Below are 10,040 nucleotides of genomic sequence, written 5' to 3' on the forward strand. Positions count from 1 at the left end.
CTGACCTGAGCAATTTTCTGAGAGGTTAAGGACTATGGCTCTACCCTCTTTGTTTTCAGGATTCCCACAATTCTCTCCCCCGGATTGTTTTTCCTTAAATAATTCAAACGTGTATTTGCACTTTTGCTTTTCTAAGTAGAAAGCGGATAATGAACAAACTTTTTGTGCAGATCTCTCACCTGCTGAAAAGGCACAACATGCAGCAAAGCAGTACCTGACGTCTAATTTCAGTTTAAAGCCTGAATACCACCCTGTCGTCCAGCGTCCGGGTATGTGCACAGGAGAGGTCGTGACCTTTTCCATCATTCTTTCGCAGAGGCAAGATCGTAGCCTATGAGGTTTATCCGAGGCGTGATCATTGCTGGTTGAAAACTTTACCCAATACCCCGCCAGGATGACTTGAAATACAGTCAGCTTTGGCAATTTTTCACAGTCTCTTGAGAGACTTACGAGTTTGTTGCAAAGAGAAGTTTGTTGTGTGTGTTTGTTTGTTTTGATGTTTATAGTCCTGAGGTTAAAAGCGTCAAAGTTTGATTCCGGTACTTGACATCGCATTGATTTCCATCCTCTGTGTGGCAATCAGTACCAAGGACATCACGATGATGTTTTCAAACGACACCCTTTATGTATGTTGGACGGTTTTATGTAGAAAAGACCAAATCACAAAAAAGATTTTAGCTGGGTTTTCACGGGCAGGGTCACGTTTTGTCAAATGTGCTTTTTCTCGTGCAGCTCAAGAGTCACTTCGGCATGTTACGTAGATGTAGCTACATTTCCTTGAGCTTAGAAACGTTGCCTCTCTGGTGACGTTTTGGATGAAGAGTGCTTTTCCTGAAGTAAAGAGAGTCTCATGCAGAAGCAAGATTTCTCCACTTAAATAGATAATACGCACTCTGTTTGAAGACTGAAGCAGTTTCCTGCTCATTCTGGCATTCTAGTAATATTTAACCTGTCCATAGACCAAAGAGTAGCTAACAGGACATGGTACTGAAGTCCCGTACTTGGCTGAGGCGTGAAGCCCTGGAACTCAGGTGTGAGCCCGGATAGCTCAGTCGGTAGAGCATCAGACTTTTAATCTGAGGGTCCAGGGTTCAAGTCCCTGTTCGGGCGATGAGTAGCCTCGATCGCCTTTTGTGCTGCTGTGTCTAGAGCTCCGTTTCGTAGGGAACGGGCAAAGGATAAAGTTTCCCAACAGCGACAGCATGTAGTCGTGGCCGAGTGGTTAAGGCGATGGACTAGAAATCCATTGGGGTCTCCCCGCGCAGGTTCGAATCCTGCCGACTACGTCTTCAGACTTCAGACTCTCGAGTAGACCGACTCTACTTCGTGAGGGCTTCTGCTTAAGATTTGCCGTTGAAAGAAATACAAAAATGATTTTGACTTCTGCATAGAAATGGCAGTCCCCTCACACCCATTGTACTCAGGCAGACCCGCAGGCATCTTTCTTGCGCAGCCCGGTGGCACGCCGTGATCGTATAGTGGTTAGTACTCTGCGTTGTGGCCGCAGCAACCCCGGTTCGATTCCGGGTCACGGCAGCCCTTCCGGCATAGTCTGTTGGGGTCTTCCCGCTCCTGCCCCTTTTGTGATCGGCTGGTTGCCTGACCGTCAAGTTCTTTTCCAGCACACACCAGGCCCAGAGAGCTCACCAGGTTACCCTGTTGTAGTCGTGGCCGAGTGGTTAAGGCGATGGATTTGAAATCCATTGGGGTCTCCCCGCGCAGGTTCAAGCCCTGCCGACTACGAGTGTCTGGTCCCTGGCTCGGCCTCTCTATTGTTGAATGTTCCAGCTCACGATTTGCTTTATTTCTGCAGCTCAAGTTGGTACCATGGGTTGCACAGTGGGAAAACTATGCAGCCTTTCATAGTTTCTCCTGTGTGTGTGAGAGATCGGCTCTGTTGTGAAGTGATGTGGCTTCCATTGTCATTTTGACCATATACTGCACGTGCAGCAGGAAACCATAGAAGAGCTGGAACAAGACTTTGTTTACAACTGTTGTAGATCGTCGCTAATCGAGTTGATCCTGACCTGAGCAATTTTCTGAGAGGTTAAGGACTATGGCTCTACCCTCTTTGTTTTCAGGATTCCCACAATTCTCTCTCCCGGATTGTTTTCCTTAAATAATTCAAACGTGTATTTGCACTTTTGCTTTTCTAAGTAGAAAGCGGATAATGAACAAACTTTTTGTGCAGATCTCTCACCTGCTGAAAAGGCACAACATGCAGCAAAGCAGTACCTGACGTCTAATTTCAGTTTAAAGCCTGAATACCACCCTGTCGTCCAGCGTCCGGGTATGTGCACAGGAGAGGTCGTGACCTTTTCCATCATTCTTTCGCAGAGGCAAGATCGTAGCCTATGAGGTTTATCCGAGGCGTGATCATTGCTGGTTGAAAACTTTACCTAATACCCCGCCAGGATGACTTGAAATACAGTCAGCTTTGGCAATTTTTCACAGTCTCTTGAGAGACTTACGAGTTTGTTGCAAAGAGAAGTTTGTTGTGTGTGTTTGTTTGTTTTGATGTTTATAGTCCTGAGGTTAAAAGCGTCAAAGTTTGATTCCGGTACTTGACATCGCATTGATTTCCATCCTCTGTGTGGCAATCAGTACCAAGGACATCACGATGATGTTTTCAAACGACACCCTTTATGTATGTTGGACGGTTTTATGTAGAAAAGACCAAATCACAAAAAAGATTTTAGCTGGGTTTTCAAGGGCAGGGTCACGTTTTGTCAAATGTGCTTTTTCTCGTGCAGCTCAAGAGTCACTTCGGCATGTTACGTAGATGTAGCTACATTTCCTTGAGCTTAGAAACGGTGCCTCTCTGGTGACGTTTTGGATGAAGAGTGCTTTTCCTGAAGTAAAGAGAGTCTCATGCAGAAGCAAGATTTCTCCACTTAAATAGATAATACGCACTCTGTTTGAAGACTGAAGCAGTTTCCTGCTCATTCTGGCATTCTAGTAATATTTAACCTGTCCATAGACCAAAGAGTAGCTAACAGGACATGGTACTGAAGTCCCGTACTTGGCTGAGGCGTGAAGCCCTGGAACTCAGGTGCGAGCCCGGATAGCTCAGTCGGTAGAGCATCAGACTTTTAATCTGAGGGTCCAGGGTTCAAGTCCCTGTTCGGGCGATGAGTAGCCTCGATCGCCTTTTGTGCTGCTGTGTCTAGAGCTCCGTTTCGTAGCGAACGGGGAAAGGATAAAGTTTCCCAACAGCGACAGCATGTAGTCGTGGCCGAGTGGTTAAGGCGATGGACTAGAAATCCATTGGGGTCTCCCCGCGCAGGTTCGAATCCTGCCGACTACGTCTTCAGACTTCAGACTCTCGAGTAGACCGACTCTACTTCGTGAGGGCTTCTGCTTAAGATTTGCAGTTGAAAGAAATACAAAAATGATTTTGACTTCTGCATAGAAATGGCAGTCCCCTCACAGCCATTGTACTCAGGCAGACCCGCAAGCATCTTTCTTGCGCAGCCCGGTGGCACGCCGTGATCGTATAGTGGTTAGTACTCTGCGTTGTGGCCGCAGCAACCCCGGTTCGAATCCGGGTCACGGCAGCCCTTCCGGGAAAGTCTGTTGGGGTCTTCCCGCTCCCGCCCCTTTTGTGATCGGCTGGTTGCCTGACCGTCAAGTTCTTTTCCAGCACACACCAGGCCCAGAGAGCTCACCAGGTTACCCTGTTGTAGTCGTGGCCGAGTGGTTAAGGCGATGGATTTGAAATCCATTGGGGTCTCCCCGCGCAGGTTCAAGCCCTGCCGACTACGAGTGTCTGGTCCCTGGCTCGGCCTCTCTCTTGTTGGATGTTCCAGCTCACGATTTGCTTTATTTCTGCAGCTCAAGTTGGTACCATGGGTTGCACAGTGGGAAAACTATGCAGCCTTTCATAGTTTCTCCTGTGTGTGTGAGAGATCGGCTCTGTTGTGAAGTGATGTGGCTTCCATTGTCATTTTGACCATATACTGCACGTGCAGCAGGAAACCATAGAAGAGCTGGAACAAGACTTTGTTTACAACTGTTGTAGATCGTCGCTAATCGAGTTGATCCTGACCTGAGCAATTTTCTGAGAGGTTAAGGACTATGGCTCTACCCTCTTTGTTTTCAGGATTCCCACAATTCTCTCTCCCGGATTGTTTTCCTTAAATAATTCAAACGTGTATTTGCACTTTTGCTTTTCTAAGTAGAAAGCGGATAATGAACAAACTTTTTGTGCAGATCTCTCACCTGCTGAAAAGGCACAACATGCAGCAAAGCAGTACCTGACGTCTAATTTCAGTTTAAAGCCTGAATACCACCCTGTCGTCCAGCGTCCGGGTATGTGCACAGGAGAGGTCGTGACCTTTTCCATCATTCTTTCGCAGAGGCAAGATCGTAGCCTATGAGGTTTATCCGAGGCGTGATCATTGCTGGTTGAAAACTTTACCTAATACCCCGCCAGGATGACTTGAAATACAGTCAGCTTTGGCAATTTTTCACAGTCTCTTGAGAGACTTACGAGTTTGTTGCAAAGAGAAGTTTGTTGTGTGTGTTTGTTTGTTTTGATGTTTATAGTCCTGAGGTTAAAAGCGTCAAAGTTTGATTCCGGTACTTGACATCGCATTGATTTCCATCCTCTGTGTGGCAATCAGTACCAAGGACATCACGATGATGTTTTCAAACGACACCCTTTATGTATGTTGGACGGTTTTATGTAGAAAAGACCAAATCACAAAAAAGATTTTAGCTGGGTTTTCAAGGGCAGGGTCACGTTTTGTCAAATGTGCTTTTTCTCGTGCAGCTCAAGAGTCACTTCGGCATGTTACGTAGATGTAGCTACATTTCCTTGAGCTTAGAAACGGTGCCTCTCTGGTGACGTTTTGGATGAAGAGTGCTTTTCCTGAAGTAAAGAGAGTCTCATGCAGAAGCAAGATTTCTCCACTTAAATAGATAATACGCACTCTGTTTGAAGACTGAAGCAGTTTCCTGCTCATTCTGGCATTCTAGTAATATTTAACCTGTCCATAGACCAAAGAGTAGCTAACAGGACATGGTACTGAAGTCCCGTACTTGGCTGAGGCGTGAAGCCCTGGAACTCAGGTGCGAGCCCGGATAGCTCAGTCGGTAGAGCATCAGACTTTTAATCTGAGGGTCCAGGGTTCAAGTCCCTGTTCGGGCGATGAGTAGCCTCGATCGCCTTTTGTGCTGCTGTGTCTAGAGCTCCGTTTCGTAGCGAACGGGGAAAGGATAAAGTTTCCCAACAGCGACAGCATGTAGTCGTGGCCGAGTGGTTAAGGCGATGGACTAGAAATCCATTGGGGTCTCCCCGCGCAGGTTCGAATCCTGCCGACTACGTCTTCAGACTTCAGACTCTCGAGTAGACCGACTCTACTTCGTGAGGGCTTCTGCTTAAGATTTGCAGTTGAAAGAAATACAAAAATGATTTTGACTTCTGCATAGAAATGGCAGTCCCCTCACAGCCATTGTACTCAGGCAGACCCGCAAGCATCTTTCTTGCGCAGCCCGGTGGCACGCCGTGATCGTATAGTGGTTAGTACTCTGCGTTGTGGCCGCAGCAACCCCGGTTCGAATCCGGGTCACGGCAGCCCTTCCGGGAAAGTCTGTTGGGGTCTTCCCGCTCCCGCCCCTTTTGTGATCGGCTGGTTGCCTGACCGTCAAGTTCTTTTCCAGCACACACCAGGCCCAGAGAGCTCACCAGGTTACCCTGTTGTAGTCGTGGCCGAGTGGTTAAGGCGATGGATTTGAAATCCATTGGGGTCTCCCCGCGCAGGTTCAAGCCCTGCCGACTACGAGTGTCTGGTCCCTGGCTCGGCCTCTCTCTTGTTGGATGTTCCAGCTCACGATTTGCTTTATTTCTGCAGCTCAAGTTGGTACCATGGGTTGCACAGTGGGAAAACTATGCAGCCTTTCATAGTTTCTCCTGTGTGTGTGAGAGATCGGCTCTGTTATGAAGTGATGTGGCTTCCATTGTCATTTTGACCATATACTGCACGTGCAGCAGGAAACCATAGAAGAGCTGGAACAAGACTTTGTTTACAACTGTTGTAGATCGTCGCTAATCGAGTTGATCCTGACCTGAGCAATTTTCTGAGAGGTTAAGGACTATGGCTCTACCCTCTTTGTTTTCAGGATTCCCACAATTCTCTCCCCCGGATTGTTTTCCTTAAATAATTCAAACGTGTATTTGCACTTTTGCTTTTCTAAGTAGAAAGCGGATAATGAACAAACTTTTTGTGCAGATCTCTCACCTGCTGAAAAGGCACAACATGCAGCAAAGCAGTACCTGAAGTCTAATTTCAGTTTAAAGCCTGAATACCACCCTGTCGTCCAGCGTCCGGGTATGTGCACAGGAGAGGTCGTGACCTTTTCCATCATTCTTTCGCAGAGGCAAGATCGTAGCCTATGAGGTTTATCCGAGGCGTGATCATTGCTGGTTGAAAACTTTACCCAATACCCCGCCAGGATGACTTGAAATACAGTCAGCTTTGGCAATTTTTCACAGTCTCTTGAGAGACTTACGAGTTTGTTGCAAAGAGAAGTTTGTTGTGTGTGTTTGTTTGTTTTGATGTTTATAGTCCTGAGGTTAAAAGCGTCAAAGTTTGATTCCGGTACTTGACATCGCATTGATTTCCATCCTCTGTGTGGCAATCAGTACCAAGGACATCACGATGATGTTTTCAAACGACACCCTTTATGTATGTTGGACGGTTTTATGTAGAAAAGACCAAATCACAAAAAAGATTTTAGCTGGGTTTTCAAGGGCAGGGTCACGTTTTGTCAAATGTGCTTTTTCTCGTGCAGCTCAAGAGTCACTTCGGCATGTTACGTAGATGTAGCTACATTTCCTTGAGCTTAGAAACGTTGCCTCTCTGGTGACGTTTTGGATGAAGAGTGCTTTTCCTGAAGTAAAGAGAGTCTCATGCAGAAGCAAGATTTCTCCACTTAAATAGATAATACGCACTCTGTTTGAAGACTGAAGCAGTTTCCTGCTCATTCTGGCATTCTAGTAATATTTAACCTGTCCATAGACCAAAGAGTAGCTAACAGGACATGGTACTGAAGTCCCGTACTTGGCTGAGGCGTGAAGCCCTGGAATTCAGGTGCGAGCCCGGATAGCTCAGTCGGTAGAGCATCAGACTTTTAATCTGAGGGTCCAGGGTTCAAGTCCCTGTTCGGGCGATGAGTAGCCTCGATCGCCTTTTGTGCTGCTGTGTCTAGAGCTCCGTTTCGTAGCGAACGGGGAAAGGATAAAGTTTCCCAACAGCGACAGCATGTAGTCGTGGCCGAGTGGTTAAGGCGATGGACTAGAAATCCATTGGGGTCTCCCCGCGCAGGTTCGAATCCTGCCGACTACGTCTTCAGACTTCATACTCTCGAGTAGACCGACTCTACTTCGTGAGGGCTTCTGCTTAAGATTTGCAGTTGAAAGAAATACAAAAATGATTTTGACTTCTGCATAGAAATGGCAGTCCCCTCACAGCCATTGTACTCAGGCAGACCCGCAGGCATCTTTCTTGCGCAGCCCGGTGGCACGCCGTGATCGTATAGTGGTTAGTACTCTGCGTTGTGGCCGCAGCAACCCCGGTTCGAATCCGGGTCACGGCAGCCCTTCCGGGAAAGTCTGTTGGGGTCTTCCCGCTCCTGCCCCTTTTGTGATCGGCTGGTTGCCTGACCGTCAAGTTCTTTTCCAGCACACACCAGGCCCAGAGAGCTCACCAGGTTACCCTGTTGTAGTCGTGGCCGAGTGGTTAAGGCGATGGATTTGAAATCCATTGGGGTCTCCCCGCGCAGGCTCAAGCCCTGCCGACTACGAGTGTCTGGTCCCTGGCTCGGCCTCTCTCTTGTTGGATGTTCCAGCTCACGATTTGCTTTATTTCTGCAGCTCAAGTTGGTACCATGGGTTGCACAGTGGGAAAACTATGCAGCCTTTCATAGTTTCTCCTGTGTGTGTGAGAGATCGGCTCTGTTGTGAAGTGATGTGGCTTCCATTGTCATTTTGACCATATACTGCACGTGCAGCAGGAAACCATAGAAGAGCTGGAACAAGACTTTGTTTACAACTGTTGTAGATCGTCGCTAATCGAGTTGATCCTGACCTGAGCAATTTTCTGAGAGGTTAAGGACTATGGCTCTACCCTCTTTGTTTTCAGGATTCCCACAATTCTCTCCCCCGGATTGTTTTCCTTAAATAATTCAAACGTGTATTTGCACTTTTGCTTTTCTAAGTAGAAAGCGGATAATGAACAAACTTTTTGTGCAGATCTCTCACCTGCTGAAAAGGCACAACATGCAGCAAAGCAGTACCTGAAGTCTAATTTCAGTTTAAAGCCTGAATACCACCCTGTCGTCCAGCGTCCGGGTATGTGCACAGGAGAGGTCGTGACCTTTTCCATCATTCTTTCGCAGAGGCAAGATCGTAGCCTATGAGGTTTATCCGAGGCGTGATCATTGCTGGTTGAAAACTTTACCCAATACCCCGCCAGGATGACTTGAAATACAGTCAGCTTTGGCAATTTTTTACAGTCTCTTGAGAGACTTACGAGTTTGTTGCAAAGAGAAGTTTGTTGTGTGTGTTTGTTTGTTTTGATGTTTATAGTCCTGAGGTTAAAAGCGTCAAAGTTTGATTCCGGTACTTGACATCGCATTGATTTCCATCCTTTGTGTGGCAATCAGTACCAAGGACATCACGATGATGTTTTCAAACGACACCCTTTATGTATGTTGGACGGTTTTATGTAGAAAAGACCAAATCACAAAAAAGATTTTAGCTGGGTTTTCACGGGCAGGGTCACGTTTTGTCAAATGTGCTTTTTCTCGTGCAGCTCAAGAGTCACTTCAGCATGTTACGTAGATGTAGCTACATTTCCTTGAGCTTAGAAACGTTGCCTCTCTGGTGACGTTTTGGATGAAGAGTGCTTTTCCTGAAGTAAAGAGAGTCTCATGCAGAAGCAAGATTTCTCCACTTAAATAGATAATACGCACTCTGTTTGAAGACTGAAGCAGTTTCCTGCTCATTCTGGCATTCTAGTAATATTTAACCTGTCCATAGACCAAAGAGTAGCTAACAGGACATGGTACTGAAGTCCCGTACTTGGCTGAGGCGTGAAGCCCTGGAACTCAGGTGCCAGCCCGGATAGCTCAGTCGATAGAGCATCAGACTTTTAATCTGAGGGTCCAGGGTTCAAGTCCCTGTTCGGGCGATGAGTAGCCTCGATCGCCTTTTGTGCTGCTGTGTCTAGAGCTCCGTTTCGTAGCGAACGGGGAAAGGATAAAGTTTCCCAACAGCGACAGCATGTAGTCGTGGCCGAGTGGTTAAGGCGATGGACTAGAAATCCATTGGGGTCTCCCCGCGCAGGTTCGAATCCTGCCGACTACGTCTTCAGACTTCAGACTCTCGAGTAGACCGACTCTACTACGTGAGGGCTTCTGCTTAAGATTTGCAGTTGAAAGAAATACAAAAATGATTTTGACTTCTGCATAGAAATGGCAGTCCCCTCACAGCCATTGTACTCAGGCAGACCCGCAGGCATCTTTCTTGCGCAGCCCGGTGGCACGCCGTGATCGTATAGTGGTTAGTACTCTGCGTTGTGGCTGCAGCAACCCCGGTTCGAATCCGGGTCACGGCAGCCCTTCCGGGAAAGTCTGTTGGGGTCTTCCCGCTCCTGCCCCTTTTGTGATCGGCTGGTTGCCTGACCGTCAAGTTCTTTTCCAGCACACACCAGGCCCAGAGAGCTCACCAGGTTACCCTGTTGTAGTCGTGGCCGAGTGGTTAAGGCGATGGATTTGAAATCCATTGGGGTCTCCCCGCGCAGGTTCAAGCCCTGCCGACTACGAGTGTCTGGTCCCTGGCTCGGCCTCTCTCTTGTTGGATGTTCCAGCTCACGATTTGCTTTATTTCTGCAGCTCAAGTTGGTACCATGGGTTGCACAGTGGGAAAACTATGCAGCCTTTCATAGTTTCTCCTGTGTGTGTGAGAGATCGGCTCTGTTGTGAAGTGATGTGGCTTCCATTGTCATTTTGACCATATACTGCACGTGCAGCAGGAA

At 47.5% G+C, this 10,040-nt stretch overlaps 25 non-coding genes across 25 annotated transcripts; all 25 read left to right on the forward strand.

Annotated features, from left to right (window-relative positions):
- Positions 1 to 304: 304 nt before the first annotated feature.
- LOC135781941 (U4 spliceosomal RNA) lies at positions 305 to 445 on the forward strand. The gene has a single exon (XR_010545347.1). It is a non-coding gene; the product is annotated as a U4 spliceosomal RNA (small nuclear RNA).
- A 592-nt stretch (positions 446 to 1,037) lies between these two features.
- On the forward strand, positions 1,038 to 1,110 carry trnak-uuu (transfer RNA lysine (anticodon UUU)). Its single transcript has one exon. It is a non-coding gene; the product is annotated as a tRNA-Lys (tRNA).
- Positions 1,111 to 1,204: 94 nt separating this feature from the next.
- trnas-aga (transfer RNA serine (anticodon AGA)) lies at positions 1,205 to 1,286 on the forward strand. Its single transcript has one exon. It is a non-coding gene; the product is annotated as a tRNA-Ser (tRNA).
- Positions 1,287 to 1,464: 178 nt separating this feature from the next.
- Positions 1,465 to 1,536, forward strand: trnah-gug (transfer RNA histidin (anticodon GUG)). The gene has a single exon. It is a non-coding gene; the product is annotated as a tRNA-His (tRNA).
- Positions 1,537 to 1,661: 125 nt separating this feature from the next.
- trnas-uga (transfer RNA serine (anticodon UGA)) lies at positions 1,662 to 1,743 on the forward strand. The gene has a single exon. It is a non-coding gene; the product is annotated as a tRNA-Ser (tRNA).
- A 582-nt stretch (positions 1,744 to 2,325) lies between these two features.
- On the forward strand, positions 2,326 to 2,466 carry LOC135781944 (U4 spliceosomal RNA). Its single transcript, XR_010545349.1, has one exon. It is a non-coding gene; the product is annotated as a U4 spliceosomal RNA (small nuclear RNA).
- A 592-nt stretch (positions 2,467 to 3,058) lies between these two features.
- Positions 3,059 to 3,131, forward strand: trnak-uuu (transfer RNA lysine (anticodon UUU)). The gene has a single exon. It is a non-coding gene; the product is annotated as a tRNA-Lys (tRNA).
- A 94-nt stretch (positions 3,132 to 3,225) lies between these two features.
- trnas-aga (transfer RNA serine (anticodon AGA)) lies at positions 3,226 to 3,307 on the forward strand. The gene has a single exon. It is a non-coding gene; the product is annotated as a tRNA-Ser (tRNA).
- A 178-nt stretch (positions 3,308 to 3,485) lies between these two features.
- Positions 3,486 to 3,557, forward strand: trnah-gug (transfer RNA histidin (anticodon GUG)). Its single transcript has one exon. It is a non-coding gene; the product is annotated as a tRNA-His (tRNA).
- Positions 3,558 to 3,682: 125 nt separating this feature from the next.
- Positions 3,683 to 3,764, forward strand: trnas-uga (transfer RNA serine (anticodon UGA)). Its single transcript has one exon. It is a non-coding gene; the product is annotated as a tRNA-Ser (tRNA).
- Positions 3,765 to 4,346: 582 nt separating this feature from the next.
- LOC135788359 (U4 spliceosomal RNA) lies at positions 4,347 to 4,487 on the forward strand. The gene has a single exon (XR_010547421.2). It is a non-coding gene; the product is annotated as a U4 spliceosomal RNA (small nuclear RNA).
- Positions 4,488 to 5,079: 592 nt separating this feature from the next.
- Positions 5,080 to 5,152, forward strand: trnak-uuu (transfer RNA lysine (anticodon UUU)). The gene has a single exon. It is a non-coding gene; the product is annotated as a tRNA-Lys (tRNA).
- A 94-nt stretch (positions 5,153 to 5,246) lies between these two features.
- On the forward strand, positions 5,247 to 5,328 carry trnas-aga (transfer RNA serine (anticodon AGA)). Its single transcript has one exon. It is a non-coding gene; the product is annotated as a tRNA-Ser (tRNA).
- A 178-nt stretch (positions 5,329 to 5,506) lies between these two features.
- Positions 5,507 to 5,578, forward strand: trnah-gug (transfer RNA histidin (anticodon GUG)). Its single transcript has one exon. It is a non-coding gene; the product is annotated as a tRNA-His (tRNA).
- Positions 5,579 to 5,703: 125 nt separating this feature from the next.
- Positions 5,704 to 5,785, forward strand: trnas-uga (transfer RNA serine (anticodon UGA)). The gene has a single exon. It is a non-coding gene; the product is annotated as a tRNA-Ser (tRNA).
- Positions 5,786 to 6,367: 582 nt separating this feature from the next.
- Positions 6,368 to 6,508, forward strand: LOC135781940 (U4 spliceosomal RNA). Its single transcript, XR_010545346.1, has one exon. It is a non-coding gene; the product is annotated as a U4 spliceosomal RNA (small nuclear RNA).
- Positions 6,509 to 7,100: 592 nt separating this feature from the next.
- On the forward strand, positions 7,101 to 7,173 carry trnak-uuu (transfer RNA lysine (anticodon UUU)). Its single transcript has one exon. It is a non-coding gene; the product is annotated as a tRNA-Lys (tRNA).
- A 94-nt stretch (positions 7,174 to 7,267) lies between these two features.
- On the forward strand, positions 7,268 to 7,349 carry trnas-aga (transfer RNA serine (anticodon AGA)). Its single transcript has one exon. It is a non-coding gene; the product is annotated as a tRNA-Ser (tRNA).
- A 178-nt stretch (positions 7,350 to 7,527) lies between these two features.
- On the forward strand, positions 7,528 to 7,599 carry trnah-gug (transfer RNA histidin (anticodon GUG)). The gene has a single exon. It is a non-coding gene; the product is annotated as a tRNA-His (tRNA).
- A 125-nt stretch (positions 7,600 to 7,724) lies between these two features.
- Positions 7,725 to 7,806, forward strand: trnas-uga (transfer RNA serine (anticodon UGA)). Its single transcript has one exon. It is a non-coding gene; the product is annotated as a tRNA-Ser (tRNA).
- A 582-nt stretch (positions 7,807 to 8,388) lies between these two features.
- Positions 8,389 to 8,529, forward strand: LOC135781889 (U4 spliceosomal RNA). Its single transcript, XR_010545297.1, has one exon. It is a non-coding gene; the product is annotated as a U4 spliceosomal RNA (small nuclear RNA).
- A 592-nt stretch (positions 8,530 to 9,121) lies between these two features.
- On the forward strand, positions 9,122 to 9,194 carry trnak-uuu (transfer RNA lysine (anticodon UUU)). The gene has a single exon. It is a non-coding gene; the product is annotated as a tRNA-Lys (tRNA).
- Positions 9,195 to 9,288: 94 nt separating this feature from the next.
- On the forward strand, positions 9,289 to 9,370 carry trnas-aga (transfer RNA serine (anticodon AGA)). The gene has a single exon. It is a non-coding gene; the product is annotated as a tRNA-Ser (tRNA).
- Positions 9,371 to 9,548: 178 nt separating this feature from the next.
- Positions 9,549 to 9,620, forward strand: trnah-gug (transfer RNA histidin (anticodon GUG)). The gene has a single exon. It is a non-coding gene; the product is annotated as a tRNA-His (tRNA).
- Positions 9,621 to 9,745: 125 nt separating this feature from the next.
- trnas-uga (transfer RNA serine (anticodon UGA)) lies at positions 9,746 to 9,827 on the forward strand. The gene has a single exon. It is a non-coding gene; the product is annotated as a tRNA-Ser (tRNA).
- Positions 9,828 to 10,040: the final 213 nt, after the last annotated feature.

Source organism: Paramisgurnus dabryanus, chromosome 23, assembly GCF_030506205.2.
Source record: "Paramisgurnus dabryanus chromosome 23, PD_genome_1.1, whole genome shotgun sequence".
Taxonomy (NCBI): domain Eukaryota; kingdom Metazoa; phylum Chordata; class Actinopteri; order Cypriniformes; family Cobitidae; genus Paramisgurnus; species Paramisgurnus dabryanus.